The sequence below is a fragment of the Arachis stenosperma genome, chromosome 6 (genome assembly GCF_014773155.1).
Source record: "Arachis stenosperma cultivar V10309 chromosome 6, arast.V10309.gnm1.PFL2, whole genome shotgun sequence".
Lineage (NCBI taxonomy): Eukaryota > Viridiplantae > Streptophyta > Magnoliopsida > Fabales > Fabaceae > Arachis > Arachis stenosperma.
In genome coordinates, this window is record NC_080382.1 from 103,949,345 (window position 1) to 103,970,029 (window position 20,685).

The 20,685-nt window shown below is 36.4% G+C and overlaps 1 long non-coding RNA gene across 1 annotated transcript; it reads right to left on the bottom strand.

Moving 5' to 3' along the window:
• Positions 1 to 1,020: 1,020 nt before the first annotated feature.
• Positions 1,021 to 2,856, bottom strand: LOC130936652 (uncharacterized). The gene is made up of 3 exons (XR_009068142.1): positions 2,764 to 2,856; positions 2,158 to 2,518; positions 1,021 to 1,239 (listed from the first exon to the last, which is right to left on the bottom strand). It is a non-coding gene; the product is annotated as an uncharacterized LOC130936652 (long non-coding RNA).
• Between the last annotated feature and the right edge of the window lie 17,829 nt (positions 2,857 to 20,685).

A 20,685-nucleotide genomic window follows, 5' to 3' on the forward strand; every position in this document is an offset into this window, starting at 1 on the left:
AAGGAAAAAGAAAAAAAAAATTGGACCTATTGTACATGCTATGTTACCTACTTTTAGTACATACTATGTTATTATTCAGTTAATGTTTCATAAATGAAACACTATGCCAAAGATGTAGTGTTGTTTATAATTTTTTTTATAGAAAGTATAAGAGAATAATTAGTGCGGCAGCCAAATGCAGTTAATTAAAAAAAATTCAATAAAAAGATAAAAAAATATTTATAAGAATTAGAATAAAAAAACAACCACATAAACTCTTATTCATTTCTCCATAGCCACATGCGTGTTGCTGTCATTGCCGCTAACCTCTATTGCACGGATGCACTGCCATCCCACCGCCACGACAAGAAACATCATTAAAATCGACGGCCAAATTGATGGCTTAGCCGTCGATAATATTAAATTTCGACGGCAAAATAAACGGCGGAGGTGGTCGCTATAAATTTTGTCGATTTTTCAAAATTCTAATAAAATCGACGGCTTGCCTAACCGTCGATAATAATTTAATAAAATCGACGGCCTGACTGTCTATAATATGAGTTTGAAAATTTTACATTCTTACTAAAATCGACAACGGTGCCGTCAATATTATTATATAAAATCGACGCCATCTTTGTCGATATTTGATTCAATAAAATCGACAATATTTTCGTTTATAATATGCTTACTAAAATCGACAACGTTACCGTCGATATTTGATCCAATAAAATCGACACACCTGCCGTCGATTTTATTATTTAGATACCAACAGATTCTTTGTCTATATTTGGTTTTTCTTGTCTATTTTGAAATTAAAAAGCAACAATAAAAGCGACAACCATTTCATCGATTTTAATAGATATGTTTTAATTATTTTTTATTTGAAAAATAGTAAACAATTAATGCAAATAAATATAGAAATAAAATTTATATAGAATATAAATGACAAGACAAATAAACTTTTAAATATAAAAATAAAATTTATACTAAATATTAGATAATGAGTTTACAAACTTATCAAAATAATAAATAATCCTCTAACATAAAGACTCAAGACAAGATAAATAACTAAACTTAGACTTATATTCTATATAACATTACATATCGCAGATAACTCACCAATAACTTTCAATATGTTAAATTAGAAATAATCAAGATGTCTATGTCTGTCTAAATTACATATTGCAGATAACTCACCAAATGTAAAATCTCAGGGACCCTTAATTCCTTCATGGCATCAGTTGAATTTTTCACAAGAGCCTGCAATTTTATATGAATTCCGGTTAATAGATTGAATAAAGAATAGAAAATAAATTCACCCACAATACATGAACAACAGAAGACAAACCAAGGCAAATCAGTTTGCTGGAGCTAGCAGATGATAGTCATGACATAAGGATGTTATATATGTTTAATAGCTAATAATATCGTATTTTTAGTTTTAAGAATGTATCTTAACATAATAGAGGGATTGCAAAGACCATCAATTTACCCCTCTAAAAGAATGACTCAGTTATTAAATGAGTCACATTGATGCCTAGTAAAGCCCTCCCCCCAACCTGGAACAAGAAACACATAAATAATAAACTCAGAACATGCATTAATTAGAAACTTAATATGTCAACAACTTCACTAGAAACAAGTAGAAAAAAACAAGTTTGAAGAGTGCAAAATTTTGACTAATTTTCAACTATATAAAGAAGATGGAGTATTATTTTATTAAAAACAACTTAATATCAATTTTATGCATAATATCATCAACGAAAGAAGATGGAGTATTATTGTTTTCAACACACACACACACACACACACATATATATCAATTTTATAAAAACTCGTCAACGGAACGCCAACTAGAAAACACTAACCAACATGGAACAATATCGGGTAAATTAGGATTATATAGTGCTTCTATTAGCATTAAACGTTGGACTTTTAGAGTAGTGTGATTATTATTTCAAGTCTTAGTTGTTCACTTTATCTTTCAAAATGTCCAAACCATGGCCTGGTTCTTTCAAAATGCTAAGCTAAACATGCTTTAAGTAGTCCGATACAATCTTGAGCAATACTTTTTAAATATCATAAGGGAAGAATGAAAGGGGAAAAAGCCATTGCCATATTTCAATCACGAATGAAGAGAAAAAGGTGTGGCATTTACCAGGGTTAATTCAGTACTACCTGATTTGCAGGCTAGTTATAGATCATTGACATCATCTCTCCTTTATCTTTGGCATTAAAATACATTCCACGTGGGCCCCTATATAACCCTGAATAATTTTGACACACTAATCCAACTGTAGGAGTATAGATTATTGGAGAAAACTATTTAATATTATCAATAAGAACCTGAAGAGGGCATGTAACAAATAAGATCAAATATCCTTATACTCTAGGATTAAAAACTTAGTGATGAAACTCACTCTGTAGTACAGAGTCTCGTTCCTATCATGCAGCCTATTTAAGATTCTTCATTTCGCTAAGGAAACAAATTTATCTGATTGACCTCGGGTGTTCTTCTCCAAGGACCTGTATGAATTCACTGAACAAAAAATAATAAATTAAATAATCAGCTGATTTAAGATTACTGAAGAAGGAATTAGAGACAAGTAAGAAACAGGAATTCAAAGCTTAGATATTAGCATAGATAAAATAGCTATAAGAACAGCAACAACTAAGCCTTGTGTCACTAAACATAGTTAGTTACTACAAGGAACAAATCAAGCAACACCAAAGTGCTAAAATAGTTCTTAGAAGATAATATCCAAAGATCAGTCTCAAACTTACTGAAACGTTCATATTGATGCTCGAATGATATGACACGAGAAGGAAGGAGATCCCGAAGTCCCAACTGATCCCTTTCAGTCAAGGGAAACCCAGTATCCTATATTTTTAGAGAATTTAACAATAAATATATAAATAAATAAAAAGAGAGTTTTAGGATGCAAAACATAAACCAAAGCTATCAGTCTATCAGATAGAAAAAAGGTTCTCATCAAGCATAATTTCATAATAAATCAACTATCTTGCGTGAACTTTCTTTTGGTAAAAAAAGGCTCAAAGAAATAGGACACTTCAATGAAATATAAAAGAATTTAGAGCCAATCATATAAGATTCTAAGTTTTTCAACTACCACTAACGTCATTCTCTTATTGAGGAATCCATCAACAATAAAACGAAAGAAAAGAGAACAAATATTAAATCAAAATAATATACCATACTTTGCTGCATAGTTGATGGTATGCAACATATGAAGCACGGTAAGATACAACATTCTTTATGAGTATTAGAAATATTAAATCAAGGTTGGAAGAAGAACCTAATTTCATCATGTCCCAACTCCGATGCCTAAGGGTCTGAAGTAAGTATCAAAGCATGTAAGAGTACAGCAATGAGTGAATACTCTTGATGAACAATGTGGAGTAAGAACATTGTAAAGCAGATGAAGAATGAAAAGCTAGTGAGTCACTTTATATGCAGAGTATAAATGTTAGTGTAGAAAACAAATGTATTTGGGGGAATACAGAATAACGTTGTGAGAGAGAGAAACAGTTACCTGTTGAAGTTGTTAGATTACCAAATCCATCTATCATCAACTCGAATGGCAGGGATGTGGGAGATTTTGGGCCAAAGCTGTGGGTCCTTCATCTTGCACCATTTACCAGCAAAGGGCTACCAATGATGCAGAGTTGTTTTAGAGAGGCAGGAGGCTTTTCACCCTCCATATTCTCCAACATGGGACATTTATAAATAGATAATTCATGGAGGGAGGTGAGGTGGGCAAGTCCGTTGCATTCCAACGTCTCCACACTTGGAAAGCCACTCAGTGTGAGAGACTCAAGAGAGGCAGGCAACCAACCTTCCTTTGGGAGACACTTCACACTCTCACATTCACCTTCAATCCAAAGATGAATAAGCCATTGGCTCCACTCTTTATATATCCTCTTATATACTTCATGTCCTGTATAGTTCTGGAATCCCGCTATATATTATTCAATCCCTTAAGGCCTTAGTGTGAAACTTCACTGTATTCCACTTAATGGCTTCACTCAAATTATAAAAAACTACTGTATTATATATTGTAATTAGTCAAAACACATTTAGTAGTTGCATATCAAACAAGAACAAAAAACCCAGCTAGAGAATTAGGATTAACTGTGACATAGTCTGTTTGAGGTTCAATTAACCATCATTAATTTAAGATTTATTTATTCTTTCTTTCAATTAAACATCTACTGTTAATTGGTTTGGAGGTGGTAGAGTTATTCAAAGAGGAAGGGCCACTTCCCACTGCTCTGCCCTGGTTGCCATATAATGCTACTTTTTTTAAATTTATTCTTATGTAAAAGAACTTTAAAATTTTGCTACATTTTTTCCCCAATAGAAAAACTTCTGTCTTAAAAAAGAGCAATGCAAGAGCAATGAAACAAGAGCAATGCAAGGAAAAAACCTATTAACAGCAAAAGAAGAACATTGCAACTACAAAGCACCGGAGAGATCACTTCTTGCTTGGGGCGAAAAATCCACTCAGCTCATATGGCCAAGGTAGCATAACCTACCTAAAATGTAAAGAAACAACAAGCCAACTCACTCAGTAATTTGAACAAACATAATATATGCATAACAACTTAAACAACTTTTTCAATTCAACCAGAACATCAATGCCTGCCAAATCAATCCGCCAACAACTGATTAATTAAAACAAAGAACAGATTTGAACTTGCCAGTAACATGTAATAGAAAACACTTCCAAAAACCCTTGCAGGTTTGCGGTGATTGAATAGGGGAGCTTCATGCAATATATCAAGGAACTTAAGAAACAAAAAAATGAAAAAGGAATCATTTATCATTGCCTAAAAATAACAACATAACGTGAAATTGAAGATAAAAGGGTTTAAGCTAAGTGAATCTGAACCAAATAAATTAGTTGTTATTGACATTGCGTTCTCCTCAGCCGAGGTGGCAGGGGAAAAGCATATCTCTCAGTCGACTACTGTGGAAAGAGAATGTTACCAGATGGTGCTTAGAACCATGCTAAAGACATATAGCAGGTAAAACCAAAGCAGTTGTAGGGAAGAATCAGAAAATATGAGATATGGAGCAAGCATATTACAAGATATGAAGCTTCTACGCAAGGTTATTAAAAATGGATGAAATTTTCTATAAGAAAACCAGAAAACATAAATTCGAAAATACACTCTGAAATTTTCCATGCCAAGCTAGATTCCACATTAACAAAAGCAAAATAAACAATAAATTAGTAAATCCAAAGCATAAATTCACCAAAATAAATGTCAAATCAAATAGGAATCCTATCAAAATTTTCCATTGAACAAAACTTGAGGCTCTGTCAATCACTTTAAAGGCCAGCAACAATAACATGCATTTATCATGATGTAACTAAATTCACCAAATAATCAATGGAATCAGATGTTCAAATGCATTTATTCTAAACCTGTTAAATTTGATTTCAACCCTATGCAACTAAATCATTAGTCCAAACAGCAACAAGATGTAAAAATAATTAAATTACCGAAGTTAGGTTTCCTTGAAGATTGATGAGCGGATAATTTATACGCTTTTTGGCATTATTTTTAGTATGTTTTTAGTACATTTTAGTTAGTTTTTATTATATTTTTATTAGTTTTTAGTTAAAATTCACTTTTCTGGACTTTACTATGAGTTTGTGTGTTTTTCTGTGATTTCAGGTATTTTCTGGCTGAAATTGAGGGACCTGAGCAAAAATCTGATTCAGAGACTGAAAAGGACTGTAGATGCTGTTGGATTCTGACCTCCCTGCACTCGAAGTAGATTTTTTGGAGTTACAGAAGCCCAATTGGCGCGCTCTCAACGGCGTTGGAAAGTAGACATCCTCGGCTTTCCAGCAATGCATAATAGTCTATACTTTGCCCGAGATTTGATGGCCCAAACCGGCGTTGCAAATCAGCTTCATAATTCCCGGCGTTTAACGCCGGAACTGGCATAAGAATTGGAGTTAAACGCCCAAACTGGCATAAAAGCTGGCGTTTAACTCCAGAAAAAGTCTCTACACATAAAAGCTTCAATGCTCAGCCCAAGCACACACCGAGTGGACCCCGGAAGTGGATTTTTACGTCATTTACTCATTTCTGTATACCCTAGGTTACTAGTTCACTATTAATAGGATCTTTTGACATTGTATCTGTACCTCATGACACTTTACATGTTTTTCATTGTATCTTCTACTGCATGAGTCTCTAAACCCCATGGTTGGGGGTGAGGAGCTCTGCTGTGTCTTGATAGATTAATGCAATTACTATTGTTTTTCATTCAATCACGCTTGCTTCTATTCTAAGATATCACTTGTTCCTAAACCTGATGAATGTGATGATCCGTGACACTTATCATCATTCTCACCTATGAACGTGTGCCTGACAACCACCTCCATTCTACCTTAGATTGAGTAGATATCTCTTGAATTCCTTAATCAGAATCTTCGTGGTATAAGCTAGAATTGATGGCGGCATTCAAGAGAATCCGGAAGGTCTAAACCTTGTCTGTGGTATTCTGAGTAGGATTCAAGGATTGAATGACTGTGACGAGCTTCAAACTCCTGAAGGCTGGGCATTAGTGACAAACGCAAAAGAATCACTGGATTCTATTCCAACCCGATTGAGAACCGACAGATGATTAGCCGTGCTGTGACAGAGCGCGTTGAACATTTTCACTGAGAGGATGGGAGGCAGCCATTGACAATGGTGAAACCCTACATACAGCTTGCCATGGAAGGAGTCTTGCGTGCTTGAAGAAGAAGACAGTAGGAAAGCAGAGATTCAGAAGATAGAGCATCTCCAAAACCTCAACCTGTTCTCCATTACTGCAAAACAAGTACTTATTTCATGTTCTTTTACTTTTTACAATCAACCCTGATAATTATTGATATCCTGACTAAGAGTTACAAGATAACCATAGCTTGCTTCAAGCCGACAATCTCCGTGGGATCGACCCTTACTCACGTAAGGTATTACTTGGACGACCCAGTGCACTTGCTGGTTAGTTGTGCGGGATTGCAAAAGTGTGATTGCAATTTCGTGCACCAAGTTTTTGGCGCCGTTGCCGGGGATTGTTCGAGTTTGGACAACTGACGGTCTATCTTGTTGCTTAGATTAGGACTGTTTTATTTTTGTTGGTTTAGAGTCTTTTATTTGAGTTTAGTTTCATATTTTAAGTTTGGAGTCAATTGCATGCTTTTGTTTTCTTTTATTTTTTTGAAATTGCATGTTCTTAGTCCTTTCTTGTTCTTTAAAAATTCTAAGTTTGGTGTCTTCTTTGTGTTTTCCTTTAAGTTTTCGAAAATTTGTGTCTGATTTTCTAAAAATTTTAAGTTTGGTGTCATTTTGTTGTTTTTCTCTTTCCTCATTTCAAAAATCAAATCTTTTTCAAAATAATTTTCAATCATATATTTTCAATTGCTAATTCCAAAATCTTTTTAATTAACTAATTGATTTAGTTTTCAATTTGCTTTGATCTTATTTTCTTTTAGTTTTCGAAATTTGATTTTACTTTCCATTTGTTTTATTTTATTATTTTCGGTCAAATAAAAAAATATACTTTACTTGTGAATCCATATCATATTCCCTTTCTCCATCATGGACCTAAGTGGAATTGAACAGTCCAGAAGGACTCTGGGGTCATATGCTAACCCTATTACAGCTGCATATGGGAGTAGCATCTGTATACCTCCCATTAAAGCAAGCAGCTTTGAGCTAAATCCTCAACTCATTATCATGGTGCAGCAAAATTGCCAGTATTCCGGTCTTCCACAGGAAGAACCTACTAAGTTTCTGGCACAATTCTTACAACTTGCTAACACAGTACGTGATAAAGAGGTGGATCAGGATGTCTACAGATTATTACTGTTTTCATTTGCTGTAAAAGATCAGGCTAAAAGGTGCTTAAAGAAGAATTTAGCATGTGCATACAAGTATTGGAAAGCTAGTGTGATTGATTGTTGCTCAATTGCATTGGATTTTATTTAATTGAAGTTTTTCATCTAGTACATTTTGTGAAATCTTTTGAAATCATGAAAACCTTGAAGAAGCAAATACAATTAAAGCAAGAAAAGAAAAAGGGAAAGAATGAGAAAGCTGAAGGCTCTGAGTACCAATGGCAATTTATTTGCTAAGTGCTTGTGGTGTTTATGTATCAAGCCAAATGCTTGAAAACAAAACACTTAGAAGTCAAGGCTAGGCTCAAGTGCAAAAGCACTCCCTCAAAGCTCAAGGCTCTGAGCATCAATGATTAGAGAGTCAAGAAAAGAAAAGAAAAAATGAGCTTAATGAAGTCCTCTAATTAAATGCTTGTGGTGCTTATGTATCAAGTGGTAATACTTGAAAACAAAGCATTTAGAAGTCGTAGCTTTGTTATTAACTCATGGGGCAAAGCACCCAAAAGGAGAAAAAAAAATCAAAAGCTTGTTTCAAGGAAGAATTATAAGAAAAAGATTTCATAAAATAAGCTAGATAGAAGCATCAATCATTTACATCTCTTTTGTAATTGTAGCATGCATAGAAAACTAGCTTGCCATGAACATTGAGTTGCTATTCTTCTTACCTTGGATTGTCAATCTTTATTGCATGATTCTTTTCTTGCTTGGGGACAAGCAAGATTTAAGTTTGGTGTTGTGATGACATGTCATCATATACCCATTTTCTATGCTTTTTCATACAAGAAATTGATGATTTGTGCTTAAATATTGAATGCTTTTTGTACTTAAATGATATATTTTCTTGATATTTTAATTTTATAAATCTTGTAGGAAATAAGAAGAAAAAGAAGCAAAGAAGCACAAAAAAAAGAGCTTTGGGGTACACTTTGAAGTTGGGGTACACTTTGGAGCCTTAGGCCACGCTTTTAAAAGCGTGGCCCATTACCAAATCAAGGAAGGAAGCAGCCAGCACGCACATTGCCCTGCCCTTGCCAAGGGCAGGGCAGAATCGTGATGCACATTGAGGATTGGAAGCAAGAATTTCGCTAAGGTAAAATCTGGGCGCTCACAGCATGACCATGCCTACTTCAAAGGGCTATAACTTGAGCTACAGACATCCAATTGATGTGCTTCCAGTTGCGTTGGAAAGCTGACATTCAGAGCTTTCCAACGATATATAGCAATCCATATTTGGCGAACAATTGAGGCAGGAACGAGAGGCATCTTTAAGGGCCAAAAATAAGCAAAAATAAACCAAGGAAAAGAAGTAGCGTGTGCATCCACCAAGTATCGAACGCGGAGCTTCATTTTTTGGAAACATTGCCCTGCCCTTCGCAAGGGCAGGGCAGCATTTTGTGGTGCACACAGGTGCACCATTCTGGCGCACCAAGGAGCTTCGGCCAGCACCAGCAGTGCGCACGGGGCACCATTCTGGCACACCAAAAATTTCCGCCCTGCCCTCCGCGAGGGCAGGGCAGCATCCTGCAGCATCAACTCGTGCACCACACTCGCACCAAGGCCGCACTCATCAAATCCTGCCCTGCCCTCCACAAGGGCAGGGCAGCCTCCTGGAAGCAATTTTCCTTCATGGGCTGAAATTGAATTAAAAACCCAATTTAATTCATTTCTTCACCAAATCAAAAGCCCATCCAAACCCCAAAATCCAAGAATAGAAAGTGTATAAATAGGAGCTAGTTTTATGTAATTGGGGGGCTGGAGACTTTATCTTTGAATTTTCCTTTATACTTGCATTTTAATTTTGAACTTTGGAATTTGCTAGAGAATTGGGAAGGAGAATTGATCTCTCTTCTTCCTGGTTCCTGCTTGAGCACTCTTCACTTTTCTTGCTTTGGATCTTGGGTGAAGAATTGAAGAACTTCTGTTTCAATCTCACCTTGAGATCTCTTCTTTAATTTTCTGCATAATTGAATTCCACTTTCTGCTCATTTCTTCTTCTTCTGCGATTTCTGCAATCTGTTTTCCTTTATTCCTTTTGCAATTGTTCTTGTTGGATCAAGGAAGGATTTGAGATCTAGACTTGTTATCTAGTCTCCTCCACTCCTGAGATCTTCAATCACTTTTAATTTGCTGCAACTTAAGCATTGCTTTTCTGTTCTAAATTCTTCAAGGCATTTACTCTTCTGTTTGAGATTTACTTCACTGCAATTCAATTGTCTCTTTTATGTTTAATGCAATTTACCTTTGCTGGTTTAATTTTTGCAATCCCACATCCCTGACCCATTTAAGATTCAAGCAATTTACATTTCTTGTCATTTAAGTTTCTGCAATTTACATTGCTTGTTCTTTAAGCTTCCTGCCTATTTACATTCTGCAATTTAAGTTCACTGCTATTTACATTCTGCTGCCACAATTCTCACTCACCAATGTTAGCTTGACTAAACTAATCACCCACTAAAGTTGCTTGATCCATCAATCCCTGTGGGATCGACCTCACTCTAAGTGAGTTATTACTACTTGATGCGACCCGGTATACTTGCCGGTTAGATCTATGTGTTTGGAAAATTCGTTTTCCGCAAAAACACCATCAAGTTTTTGGCGCCGTTGCCGGGGATTGATTAGATCAACAAGGATTAAGTGGGTGAGAAGTCTAGATCAAGCATTTTTTTGTTTTTGTTCTCTGTTTTAAAGTGAAACCAAGGTGTTTGAGTTATTGCCTCACTAAAAAATTCTTTCTATATGACATGAATTTCAAATTTCATTGATGTTTACAAAATACAAATGGAGTTCAACTCATCTTATGGTCAAACAAAATTTTATGGGATATCACCCACCATCACCAATCTCTAATGGTGGTTGGGAATATCACCAGAAAACTTCAAATTCTGGGCACTCCAATTCATGGAGCTATGCTTCAGAACCACAAGATGAGAAAGAAAATCATATGGGATATTTCCCTCCACCACAAAATGATGCAAGTCATGATTCTAACAGTGGCTGGGAAGGGAATTCTAGTGCTCCATGTGATATTCATCCAAACACATCATCACTTGACCATACTTCAACAAAAAGCCCCTTTCGAAACTCACCACCCACACAAACTTCCATGAACCACTCAAGGCTCTCAAAGCTTGAGTCCATGTTCAAAAAATATGAGGAGGAGACAAAGAAATTCTGGAAAAGAAAAGAAAACTTCTTCACAAACATGGAAGTGCACGTAGCTCAAGTGGTGAGTGCAACGAAAAAGGAGGAAAAACAAGAGGAAGAGGCTACTGCATCAAGTGAAATTGCAAAGAAGGAAGAGGTGGTGGAAACATTTGAACCTAAAACTGCACTTGAGATGACAAGAGAACCTGAACACTCACAACCTCCTCAAACTCCCCTGGACCAAAGATGCTCAACACTGATCGAAAAATATGAAGAGGAGATGAAGAAAGCTTGGGAAAATCAACAAACCTCCTCCATGAAAGAGCTATTAAAGCAAATGTTGAGTGTAAAAGAGGAAGTGGAAGAACAAGCTAGTGAGGAGGATACTCAAGAGAAGTCAAACTCAAGTGAAGCAGAGAAGTACATAGAAGAAAAGCTCATGGAACCACCAATGCAAAAAGCCCTGGATGAATACAAAACTCCAATAATCACACAACAACCAAGTCTTGAATTCAAAGAAATGAAGGCAACTAACAAGAACACCAATTCTGTCCCTAATCCAGCAAGCAAGACCAATCAAGTCATTTGCAAAAGGAAGCTTGCTGAGGAAAGGCCAAGACAAGGGACACTAGCTGAATCTTTCCTTCCTTTGAGGTCATTCCTCTTAACAAACTGGAAGAAGAGGAAGAAAGTGAAGAACAACATGTCAAGCTAATGACACTAAAAGAGCACTTGTTGGGAGGTAACCCAACCGTAGGTATAATTTCTCTTCTCTGCTTTGTTTTCTTTCTTTGCTTTGTTTAAATTCAATAAATGGGCATATGGTTACATTCTAAGTTTAGTGTTGTCTTGCAACAAACTGTTTTCCATCTTCATGGATGATTGCATCAATTTTACATGGAAGTGTCACACTAAGAATCTAAGTTTGGTGTGCCACTTAATTTTTTTTATGCAAATCATCCAGCAACATCACTTGTTTACATAATCATAATGCCGCTGCAGTGTTATTGTTTTTAGTTAGACAATTTTAGTTTTCTTGATTGTTTTAGTCATTTCCTTGTTTTTAATGCTTTCTTTTATTAACTGTGTTTGTTAATACATCACCCAAACATCCTTACTCATGACTGATTCTTTACTTGGTGATTGTATTTAACAAATAACAGTTTCACTTGCTTAGTTTTAATTCAAATAAATTGACATATGATTGCATTCTAAGTTTGGTGTTGCTATGCAACAAAATTTGGTTCAAATACTTACAAGATACTTGCATCAATTCCAAGAGAAAGTGTCACACTAAGTTTTGTGTGCCATTTACATTTTTATGCAATGTATCATGTACACCAACTTATATTTGCAATCACTATGTCTCTATCTCTTGTGCCTTGATTTTTATCTTAAATTTTGCTTGCTCAAAACACATGTACTGCTAACATTTCATTGTGTAAGACATTCATGATCCATCTTAGCCCCATAGCCATTGTTCTAATTGTTGCTTGAGGATGAGCAAGCATTCTGAGTTGGTATGGGAAGGAGAAGAATGGGAGGAAAATGACAACAATAGAGAAGGTGGACTACAAGGTTGTAAAGTTCCTTTTCCTCTCATTTATTTCCAACACTTTAAATTGCATGATTGTCTTTATATTTTTTGTATACATGTGTGGTATGACTAAGCATAGCTTGAATTTGATTTGAAATATGTTGTTGTGACATTATGACTACCAACTTGAGTTTTGTGAATTCAAAAGCAAAAAGCATCATGATCATAAACAAACAAGGAATTAAAGAAGAATTTAGCATGTGCATACAAGTATTGGAAAGCTAGTGTGATTGATTGTTGCTCAATTGCATTGGATTTTATTTAATTGAAGTTTTTCATCTAGTACATTTTGTGAAATCTTTTGAAATCATGAAAACCTTGAAGAAGCAAATACAATTAAAGCAAGAAAAGAAAAAGGGAAAGAATGAGAAAGCTGAAGGCTCTGAGTACCAATGGCAATTTATTTGCTAAGTGCTTGTGGTGTTTATGTATCAAGCCAAATGCTTGAAAACAAAACACTTAGAAGTCAAGGCTAGGCTCAAGTGCAAAAGCACTCCCTCAAAGCTCAAGGCTCTGAGCATCAATGATTAGAGAGTCAAGAAAAGAAAAGAAAAAATGAGCTTAATGAAGTCCTCTAATTAAATGCTTGTGGTGCTTATGTATCAAGTGGTAATACTTGAAAACAAAGCATTTAGAAGTCGTAGCTTTGTTATTAACTCATGGGGCAAAGCACCCAAAAGGAGAAAAAAAAATCAAAAGCTTGTTTCAAGGAAGAATTATAAGAAAAAGATTTCATAAAATAAGCTAGATAGAAGCATCAATCATTTACATCTCTTTTGTAATTGTAGCATGCATAGAAAACTAGCTTGCCATGAACATTGAGTTGCTATTCTTCTTACCTTGGATTGTCAATCTTTATTGCATGATTCTTTTCTTGCTTGGGGACAAGCAAGATTTAAGTTTGGTGTTGTGATGACATGTCATCATATACCCATTTTCTATGCTTTTTCATACAAGAAATTGATGATTTGTGCTTAAATATTGAATGCTTTTTGTACTTAAATGATATATTTTCTTGATATTTTAATTTTATAAATCTTGTAGGAAATAAGAAGAAAAAGAAGCAAAGAAGCACAAAAAAGAGCTTTGGGGTACACTTTGAAGTTGGGGTACACTTTGGAGCCTTAGGCCACGCTTTTAAAAGCGTGGCCCATTACCAAATCAAGGAAGGAAGCAGCCAGCACGCACATTGCCCTGCCCTTGCCAAGGGCAGGGCAGAATCGTGATGCACATTGAGGATTGGAAGCAAGAATTTCGCTAAGGTAAAATCTGGGCGCTCACAGCATGACCATGCCTACTTCAAAGGGCTATAACTTGAGCTACAGACATCCAATTGATGTGCTTCCAGTTGCGTTGGAAAGCTGACATTCAGAGCTTTCCAACGATATATAGCAATCCATATTTGGCGAACAATTGAGGCAGGAACGAGAGGCATTTAAGGGCCAAAAATAAGCAAAAATAAACCAAGGAAAAGAAGTAGCGTGTGCATCCACCAAGTATCGAACGCGGAGCTTCATTTTTTGGAAACATTGCCCTGCCCTCCGCAAGGGCAGGGCAGCATTTTGTGGTGCACACAGGCGCACCATTCTGGCGCACCAAGGAGCTTCGGCCAGCACCAGCAGTGCGCACGGGGCACCATTCTGGCGCACCAAAAATTTCCGCCCTGCCCTCCGCGAGGGCAGGGCAGCATCCTGCAGCATCAACTCGTGCACCACGCTCGCACCAAGGCCGCACTCATCAAATCCTGCCCTGCCCTCCACAAGGGCAGGGTAGCCTCCTGGAAGCAATTTTCCTTCATGGGCTGAAATTGAATTAAAAACCCAATTTAATTCATTTCTTCACCAAATCAAAAGCCCATCCAAACCCCAAAATCCAAGAATAGAAAGTGTATAAATAGGAGCTAGTTTTATGTAATTGGGGGGCTGGAGACTTTATCTTTGAATTTTCCTTTATACTTGCATTTTAATTTTGAACTTTGGAATTTGCTAGAGAATTGGGAAGGAGAATTGATCTCTCTTCTTCCTGGTTCCTGCTTGAGCACTCTTCACTTTTCTTGCTTTGGATCTTGGGTGAAGAATTGAAGAACTTCTGTTTCAATCTCACCTTGAGATCTCTTCTTTAATTTTCTGCATAATTGAATTCCACTTTCTGCTCATTTCTTCTTCTTCTGCGATTTCTGCAATCTGTTTTCCTTTATTCCTTTTGCAATTGTTCTTGTTGGATCAAGGAAGGATTTGAGATCTAGACTTGTTATCTAGTCTCCTCCACTCCTGAGATCTTCAATCACTTTTAATTTGCTGCAACTTAAGCATTGCTTTTCTGTTCTAAATTCTTCAAGGCATTTACTCTTTTGTTTGAGATTTACTTCACTGCAATTCAATTGTCTCTTTTATGTTTAATGCAATTTACCTTTGCTGGTTTAATTTTTGCAATCCCACATCCCTGACCCATTTAAGATTCAAGCAATTTACATTTCTTGTCATTTAAGTTTCTGCAATTTACATTCTGCAATTTAAGTTCACTGCTATTTACATTCTGCTGCCACAATTCTCACTCACCAATGTTAGCTTGACTAAACTAATCACCCACTAAAGTTGCTTGATCCATCAATCCCTGTGGGATCGACCTCACTCTAAGTGAGTTATTACTACTTGATGTGACCCGGTATACTTGCCGGTTAGATCTATGTGTTTGGAAAATTCGTTTTCCGCAAAAACACCATCAACCGACAGATGATTAGCCATGCTGTGTGACAAACCCCAATTTGACGGTTTATCTTGTATTGAATTTAGAGGATTTTATCACCTTTTACCCATATTTATTCAATGAAATAGCATGGTTTTGTATATTCTCCTTTAATTGTGCTTAAGAGTGAAAACATGCTTTTTAGGTCTTAAAATAGATAAATATAATTTACCTTGATTCCATTAGATGTCTTGATATGTTTGTTAAGTGATTTCAGATTTAGGAGGCAAAGATTGGATTAAAGGAATGAAGAAAAAGCATGTAAAGTTGGAGAACTCATGAAGAAATGAAAGAACCGGAAAGCTGTCAAGCCGACCTCTTTGCACTTAAACGACCATAACTTGAGCTACAGAGGTCCAAATGATGCGGTTCCAGTTGGGTTGGAAAGTTAACATCCAGGGCTTCGAAATATAAATTTTGCCATATGTTGCTTCGCGTTCAGGGGCGCGCACGCGCACTTTGCGCGCGCGCGCCGATTCTGTCCGTGGCCCACTTTAATGAAATCGTCCCCAGCGGTTTTAGGAGCCTTGTGGGCCCAATCCAACTCATTTCTGATGCTATTTAAGTCAAGTATTGAAGGGGAATCAACATACTTTAGATACTTTAGATACTTTTCATACTTTTAATCATTAGTCATAGTTTAGTTTTAGAAGTAGTTAGAGTTAGAGAGAGAAGCTCTCTCTTCTCTCTAGAGTTAGGATTAGGAATTAGGGTTAGATTAGGATCTCATAGTTCTAGGTTTAATTCAAGTCTCCTTCTACTTCTACCTTCAATTGATGATTGCTACACTTTGGTTCTTCTTTCTATCCCTATCCTCTTATTGTAATTTCTCTTGTTTTGTTTCTAGGTTTTGTAATTGAGATGTTTTGTTCTTTTGTTTTCTTTCAATAATGCAATTTGAGATAATTCATGTGATTGTGATGTTGTTGATTGTTGTTTTGTTAATTCTTTGTAATTGTTAGTTGTTGATTCCTTTTTTCCTTACAAATAAAAATGCTTTCTTTCATTACCCTCCAAGTGTTTGATGAAATGCTTGAGAGGATGTTAGACTAGAATTTTATGTTCTTGGCTTGAGAAGGTAACTTAGGATTTCTTGAGTCACTAGTGTCCAATTGATTGCTAGTTGATAGCCATTAACTCTAGCCTTCATTAATCCAATTAGTGGAAAGCTAGGATTTATGGACTAGGATTGATATAACTCACTTGACTTTCCTTTGTTAATTGATTTAAGGATGACTAAGTGGGATTAATCCTTGCAACTACCATACTTGTGGCTAGTGATAATGATGAAGACCCTTGACAACCAAACCTTGCCAAGACCATTTTGTTAATAAAGTTTTCTTACCATTTACTATTCATTTTTCTCATCTAAAACCCCAAAATAAATAAATCCATAACCAGTAACAAGAACACTACCCTGCAAGTCCTTTGAGAGACGACCCGAGGTTTAAATACTTCGGTTTATAGATTTTAGGGGTTTGTACTTGTGACAAACAAATTTTTGTATGAGAGGATTATTGTTGGTTTAGAGACTATACTTCGACGAGATTTCATTTGTGAAATTCTAAACCGTCAAAAATCCATTCGTCAAAATGGCGCCGTTGCCGGGGATTTGCAATGGTGTTATGTTATTGGTTATTGTACATATGTGAATATTGTGAATAGGTTTATCTTTTGTTTGTTTCTTAATTTTTGTTAGTTTTATTTTGTTTTCTCACTATGAATTCTCATCCTCACTTTGGCTATGAGTTTGGCTCAAATTATGTTGTAAGAAATGGGAACTACAATGGTAATATGCATCAAGGATTTGGGCACAACCAAAGATGGGAAGAGCCTCAAGGGATTGATCAACCCTCTTGGCAACAACCTCCAACTCCTTATGGGTACAACTCTTATCCTAATGCATATCAATCTAATGGATGTGGTAACCCCTATTGTGATTGTCAACAACCACTACCACATGCCTATGAACTACCCACTCAACATGATTTTGAACCACCTTGCTCACAAACCCCCTATCACCAAAACCCTCCATATAACCCCAATCCTTATCCACCATACCCACCACCTTATGAGCCATATGAACCATACATAGAACAACCACCATTCCAACACAATTACTCTCAAGAACCACCTCAATGCACACCATCTCCATACCCTTACCAAGAAGAACCACCTTCCTACTATAAACCCTCTCTCCAAAATAATGAACCCTCTTATCCACCCCAAGTCCCAATAGATGACTCTCTCACATTGCTACTTCAAGGACAAGCGGATATGCAAAGGAACACCCTAGAGTTTGTGACTAACTTGACCAAGGTAATGTCTACCTTAGCCTACAAATTTCTGAACACTCAAGGTGTTTCCGTGGCCACATGTGAAGAATCCATTGAAAATCATAGCATGAAGGAGAGATTGGAAAACCCGGTGGAAAATGAGGGAGGCTATTTTGTATTAGAGCAATTAGAGGAGCCTATGGTTATTGAAGAAAAGGAAGAAGTGGTCGAAGATTTAGGAGACGTTGAGAGTCCATGGGAATGTAGCATCATGGAAAACTCTTCCAAGAAGCTTGACATTGATGTTGAGGAGGGTGCGCAACCTCCAAGGCATGTCATCGTTGGAGACTTGGAAGAAGCTTATCAAGAGATGGATTCAATCATGGATGAATTTCTCTCTACAATGGAATCCTCTCCCATTGGACATGAAGTTGAAGTTATAGAAGAGTGTGCACAACCTTCCATACCCTTGGGGAGCAATGAGAAAGAGAGCTACCAAGAGGAAAACGTTGGCACGGTGTATGTTGAGATTGAAGAATATGAAGAGGTTGATCAAAAGATGGATTTATTCATCAATGAATTTCTATCCAAAATTGAGTCACCTCCCATTAGGCAAGAAATCAAAGTTCTTGAAGACAACACCAAGCCATGTGATAAAAGGGGAAAGGTTGAAATCGAGGAAGCTCGCAAAGAGGTGGAAATACACAAAGAAGAGCACAAGGAAGTGGACCTTGCATTGTCTAAGTGTGGGGAAGCCTCCCTCCCCAAGTCACCATCCAACACAACATTCAAGTGGGTAAAATTCTTATCCATAAGCTTTGTTTTCTTGCTTGAATATGGTTTGATTGAAACGGATGGACAACTCAGAGCTCTTTGTGGAATTAAAAGCAAAAATGAGTTGTGTAGTGGTTGGAAATTTGGAATTAAGCTCATTGAGGTCAAAGCTTCAAAATGTGGGAACTATGATTGGATGCATGCTACCTTGTGTTGGTCTAGGAGGAAAACTTGGTATACTCAAGAGAATTCTATGTCTCAACCACCCGGATGGAAGAATCATGATGATCAACTAGAAGATGGGTGTGAAAATAAGATATGGGATCCCGGATCACAACATGAAGACCAATTTTGGGAGCTCATATCTTGGGTAGAACTTTGCCCAAGTTTGGTGAAGATGGTTGGAAATTCTGTCAACCAATTGAGAAGCAAAAATCCTTGGAGATTCAAGGATGAGTACAAACATAAGCCACCATGACAATAAGCTTCTCAAATGTCCAACTTAAGGACTTAAACTAAAAGTGCTAGGTGGGAGACACCCCACCATGGTAAACTCTTTCCATCCTCTTTTAGTTTTGCTTAATAAGTGATTTGAGTTGCCATTGTAGGTAGATTTTCATTTCATATTGATTTGTTTGTAAAGATTGGTTGTTAGTATGTTGTATTCCTTAGTAGTAGATGAATAAATTCTAAAATCAAATTGCATTTTTGTGAATTGTCTGATATTTGATTGAATAAAAGAAGAGTTTTGGACATTATAGGGAACTCTTGGGCATTTTTCCTGCTTTTTGGGCCAAAAAAAAAAAACGGCCATCGGCGCGCTAGCACGCTGTGCGCGTGCGCGCACATTGCACTTCTGCAACTTCTGGTACAAAAACCAGAGAGTTGTGCGCGCGTTGTGCCAGCATTGTGCTAGGAGCACAAGCTCATCCACGCGTAAGCGCGCTGTGCGCGCGCACGCGGATCGTCCCTGCTGCATCCACGCGTGAGCGCGCTGTGCGCGCGCGCGCGGATTGTCTTAACCTCATCCACGTTTAAGCGCGCTGTGCGCGCGCGCGCGGATTTGCTCCCTGCTTTTCCCCTTCCTCCTTTCTCCTTCTTTCCTCTTCTCTTCTTCTTTCTTTCTCATTTTTTTTCTTCTTCCTCTCTTGAAAGATTTTTTTTTTCTTTTCTCTTTTAATAAAAAAAAATATATATTTTTTTAATAATACAAAAAAATATAATAATAAATAAATAAATAAATAAATAAAATACTAAAAAAAATAAAAAAAATTAAAAATATATAAAAAAAAAATTTTTTCTTCCATTTTCTTTTGTCTATTACATTTGCATACTTTTATTCTTTGCATTTTAATTTTGTTTCTATAATTTGTTCTCATTTTATTTTCTAAATTTCTCATTTTAATAATGGTGTTGAATTCTCTCACTCAATTGTTGAGAATTTCTTGCATTTGTTTTGGTGCTTCATGACTTGTTACATTAATTGTAATATTTGTCAACACACAAGAATAGTGCTTTAGTCCTTCCTAATTCATTATCCTTTGTTTTTTTTTTCTTGTACCGCTTCACCATTGAATTAGGATAGAATCAAATGCTTTCATGCGTATCACTAATCTTGTTTGTGTCAATCCTTATTTGATCTTGATGCTCAATATGTTTTTCATGCTTTAACTTTAATCTTGCATCAAGTATTAGTTGATATGCCCTTTGGTTATATTGTTTTCTTACTCACATGTTGTAGCTATCATGTAGTAGAGAACCATACTCTTATCTGGCATTAGCCCCCGCCTATGTTCTAATTGCTTTGATGTCTTTGTTATAGGCTTAATTTTCTTTCTTTTTCTCTCCTTCTAGGTTGGCCACCAAGAAGGAAAGGAATGAGAAAGCTTCTAAATGGGGCAACAAACAAGTTCATCCGCACAACCCTTTAAAGAAACTCATCAATTGTAGCAACCCGTCCACCTTGCTCTTCTTTGCATGCACCGAGGACGGTGCAATATTCAAGTGTGGGGAGGTCGTTCGACCGATCTCCATGGGTAAAAATTTTCTTTTCAACACCAAATTTTTATTTTCTTTGTTAGATTAGCTATTGCATTGCATGATAGATTGCATGTTAGTTGAATTTGTACATATTTTTACCACTTCTTTCTTATTAGGACTACTTGGTTAGGGTGATGATATCTTTTCTAAGAAAATTTGTTTTAGGGCACCCTACCAATTTGAAAAATTTTTGTTGAATTTGCTT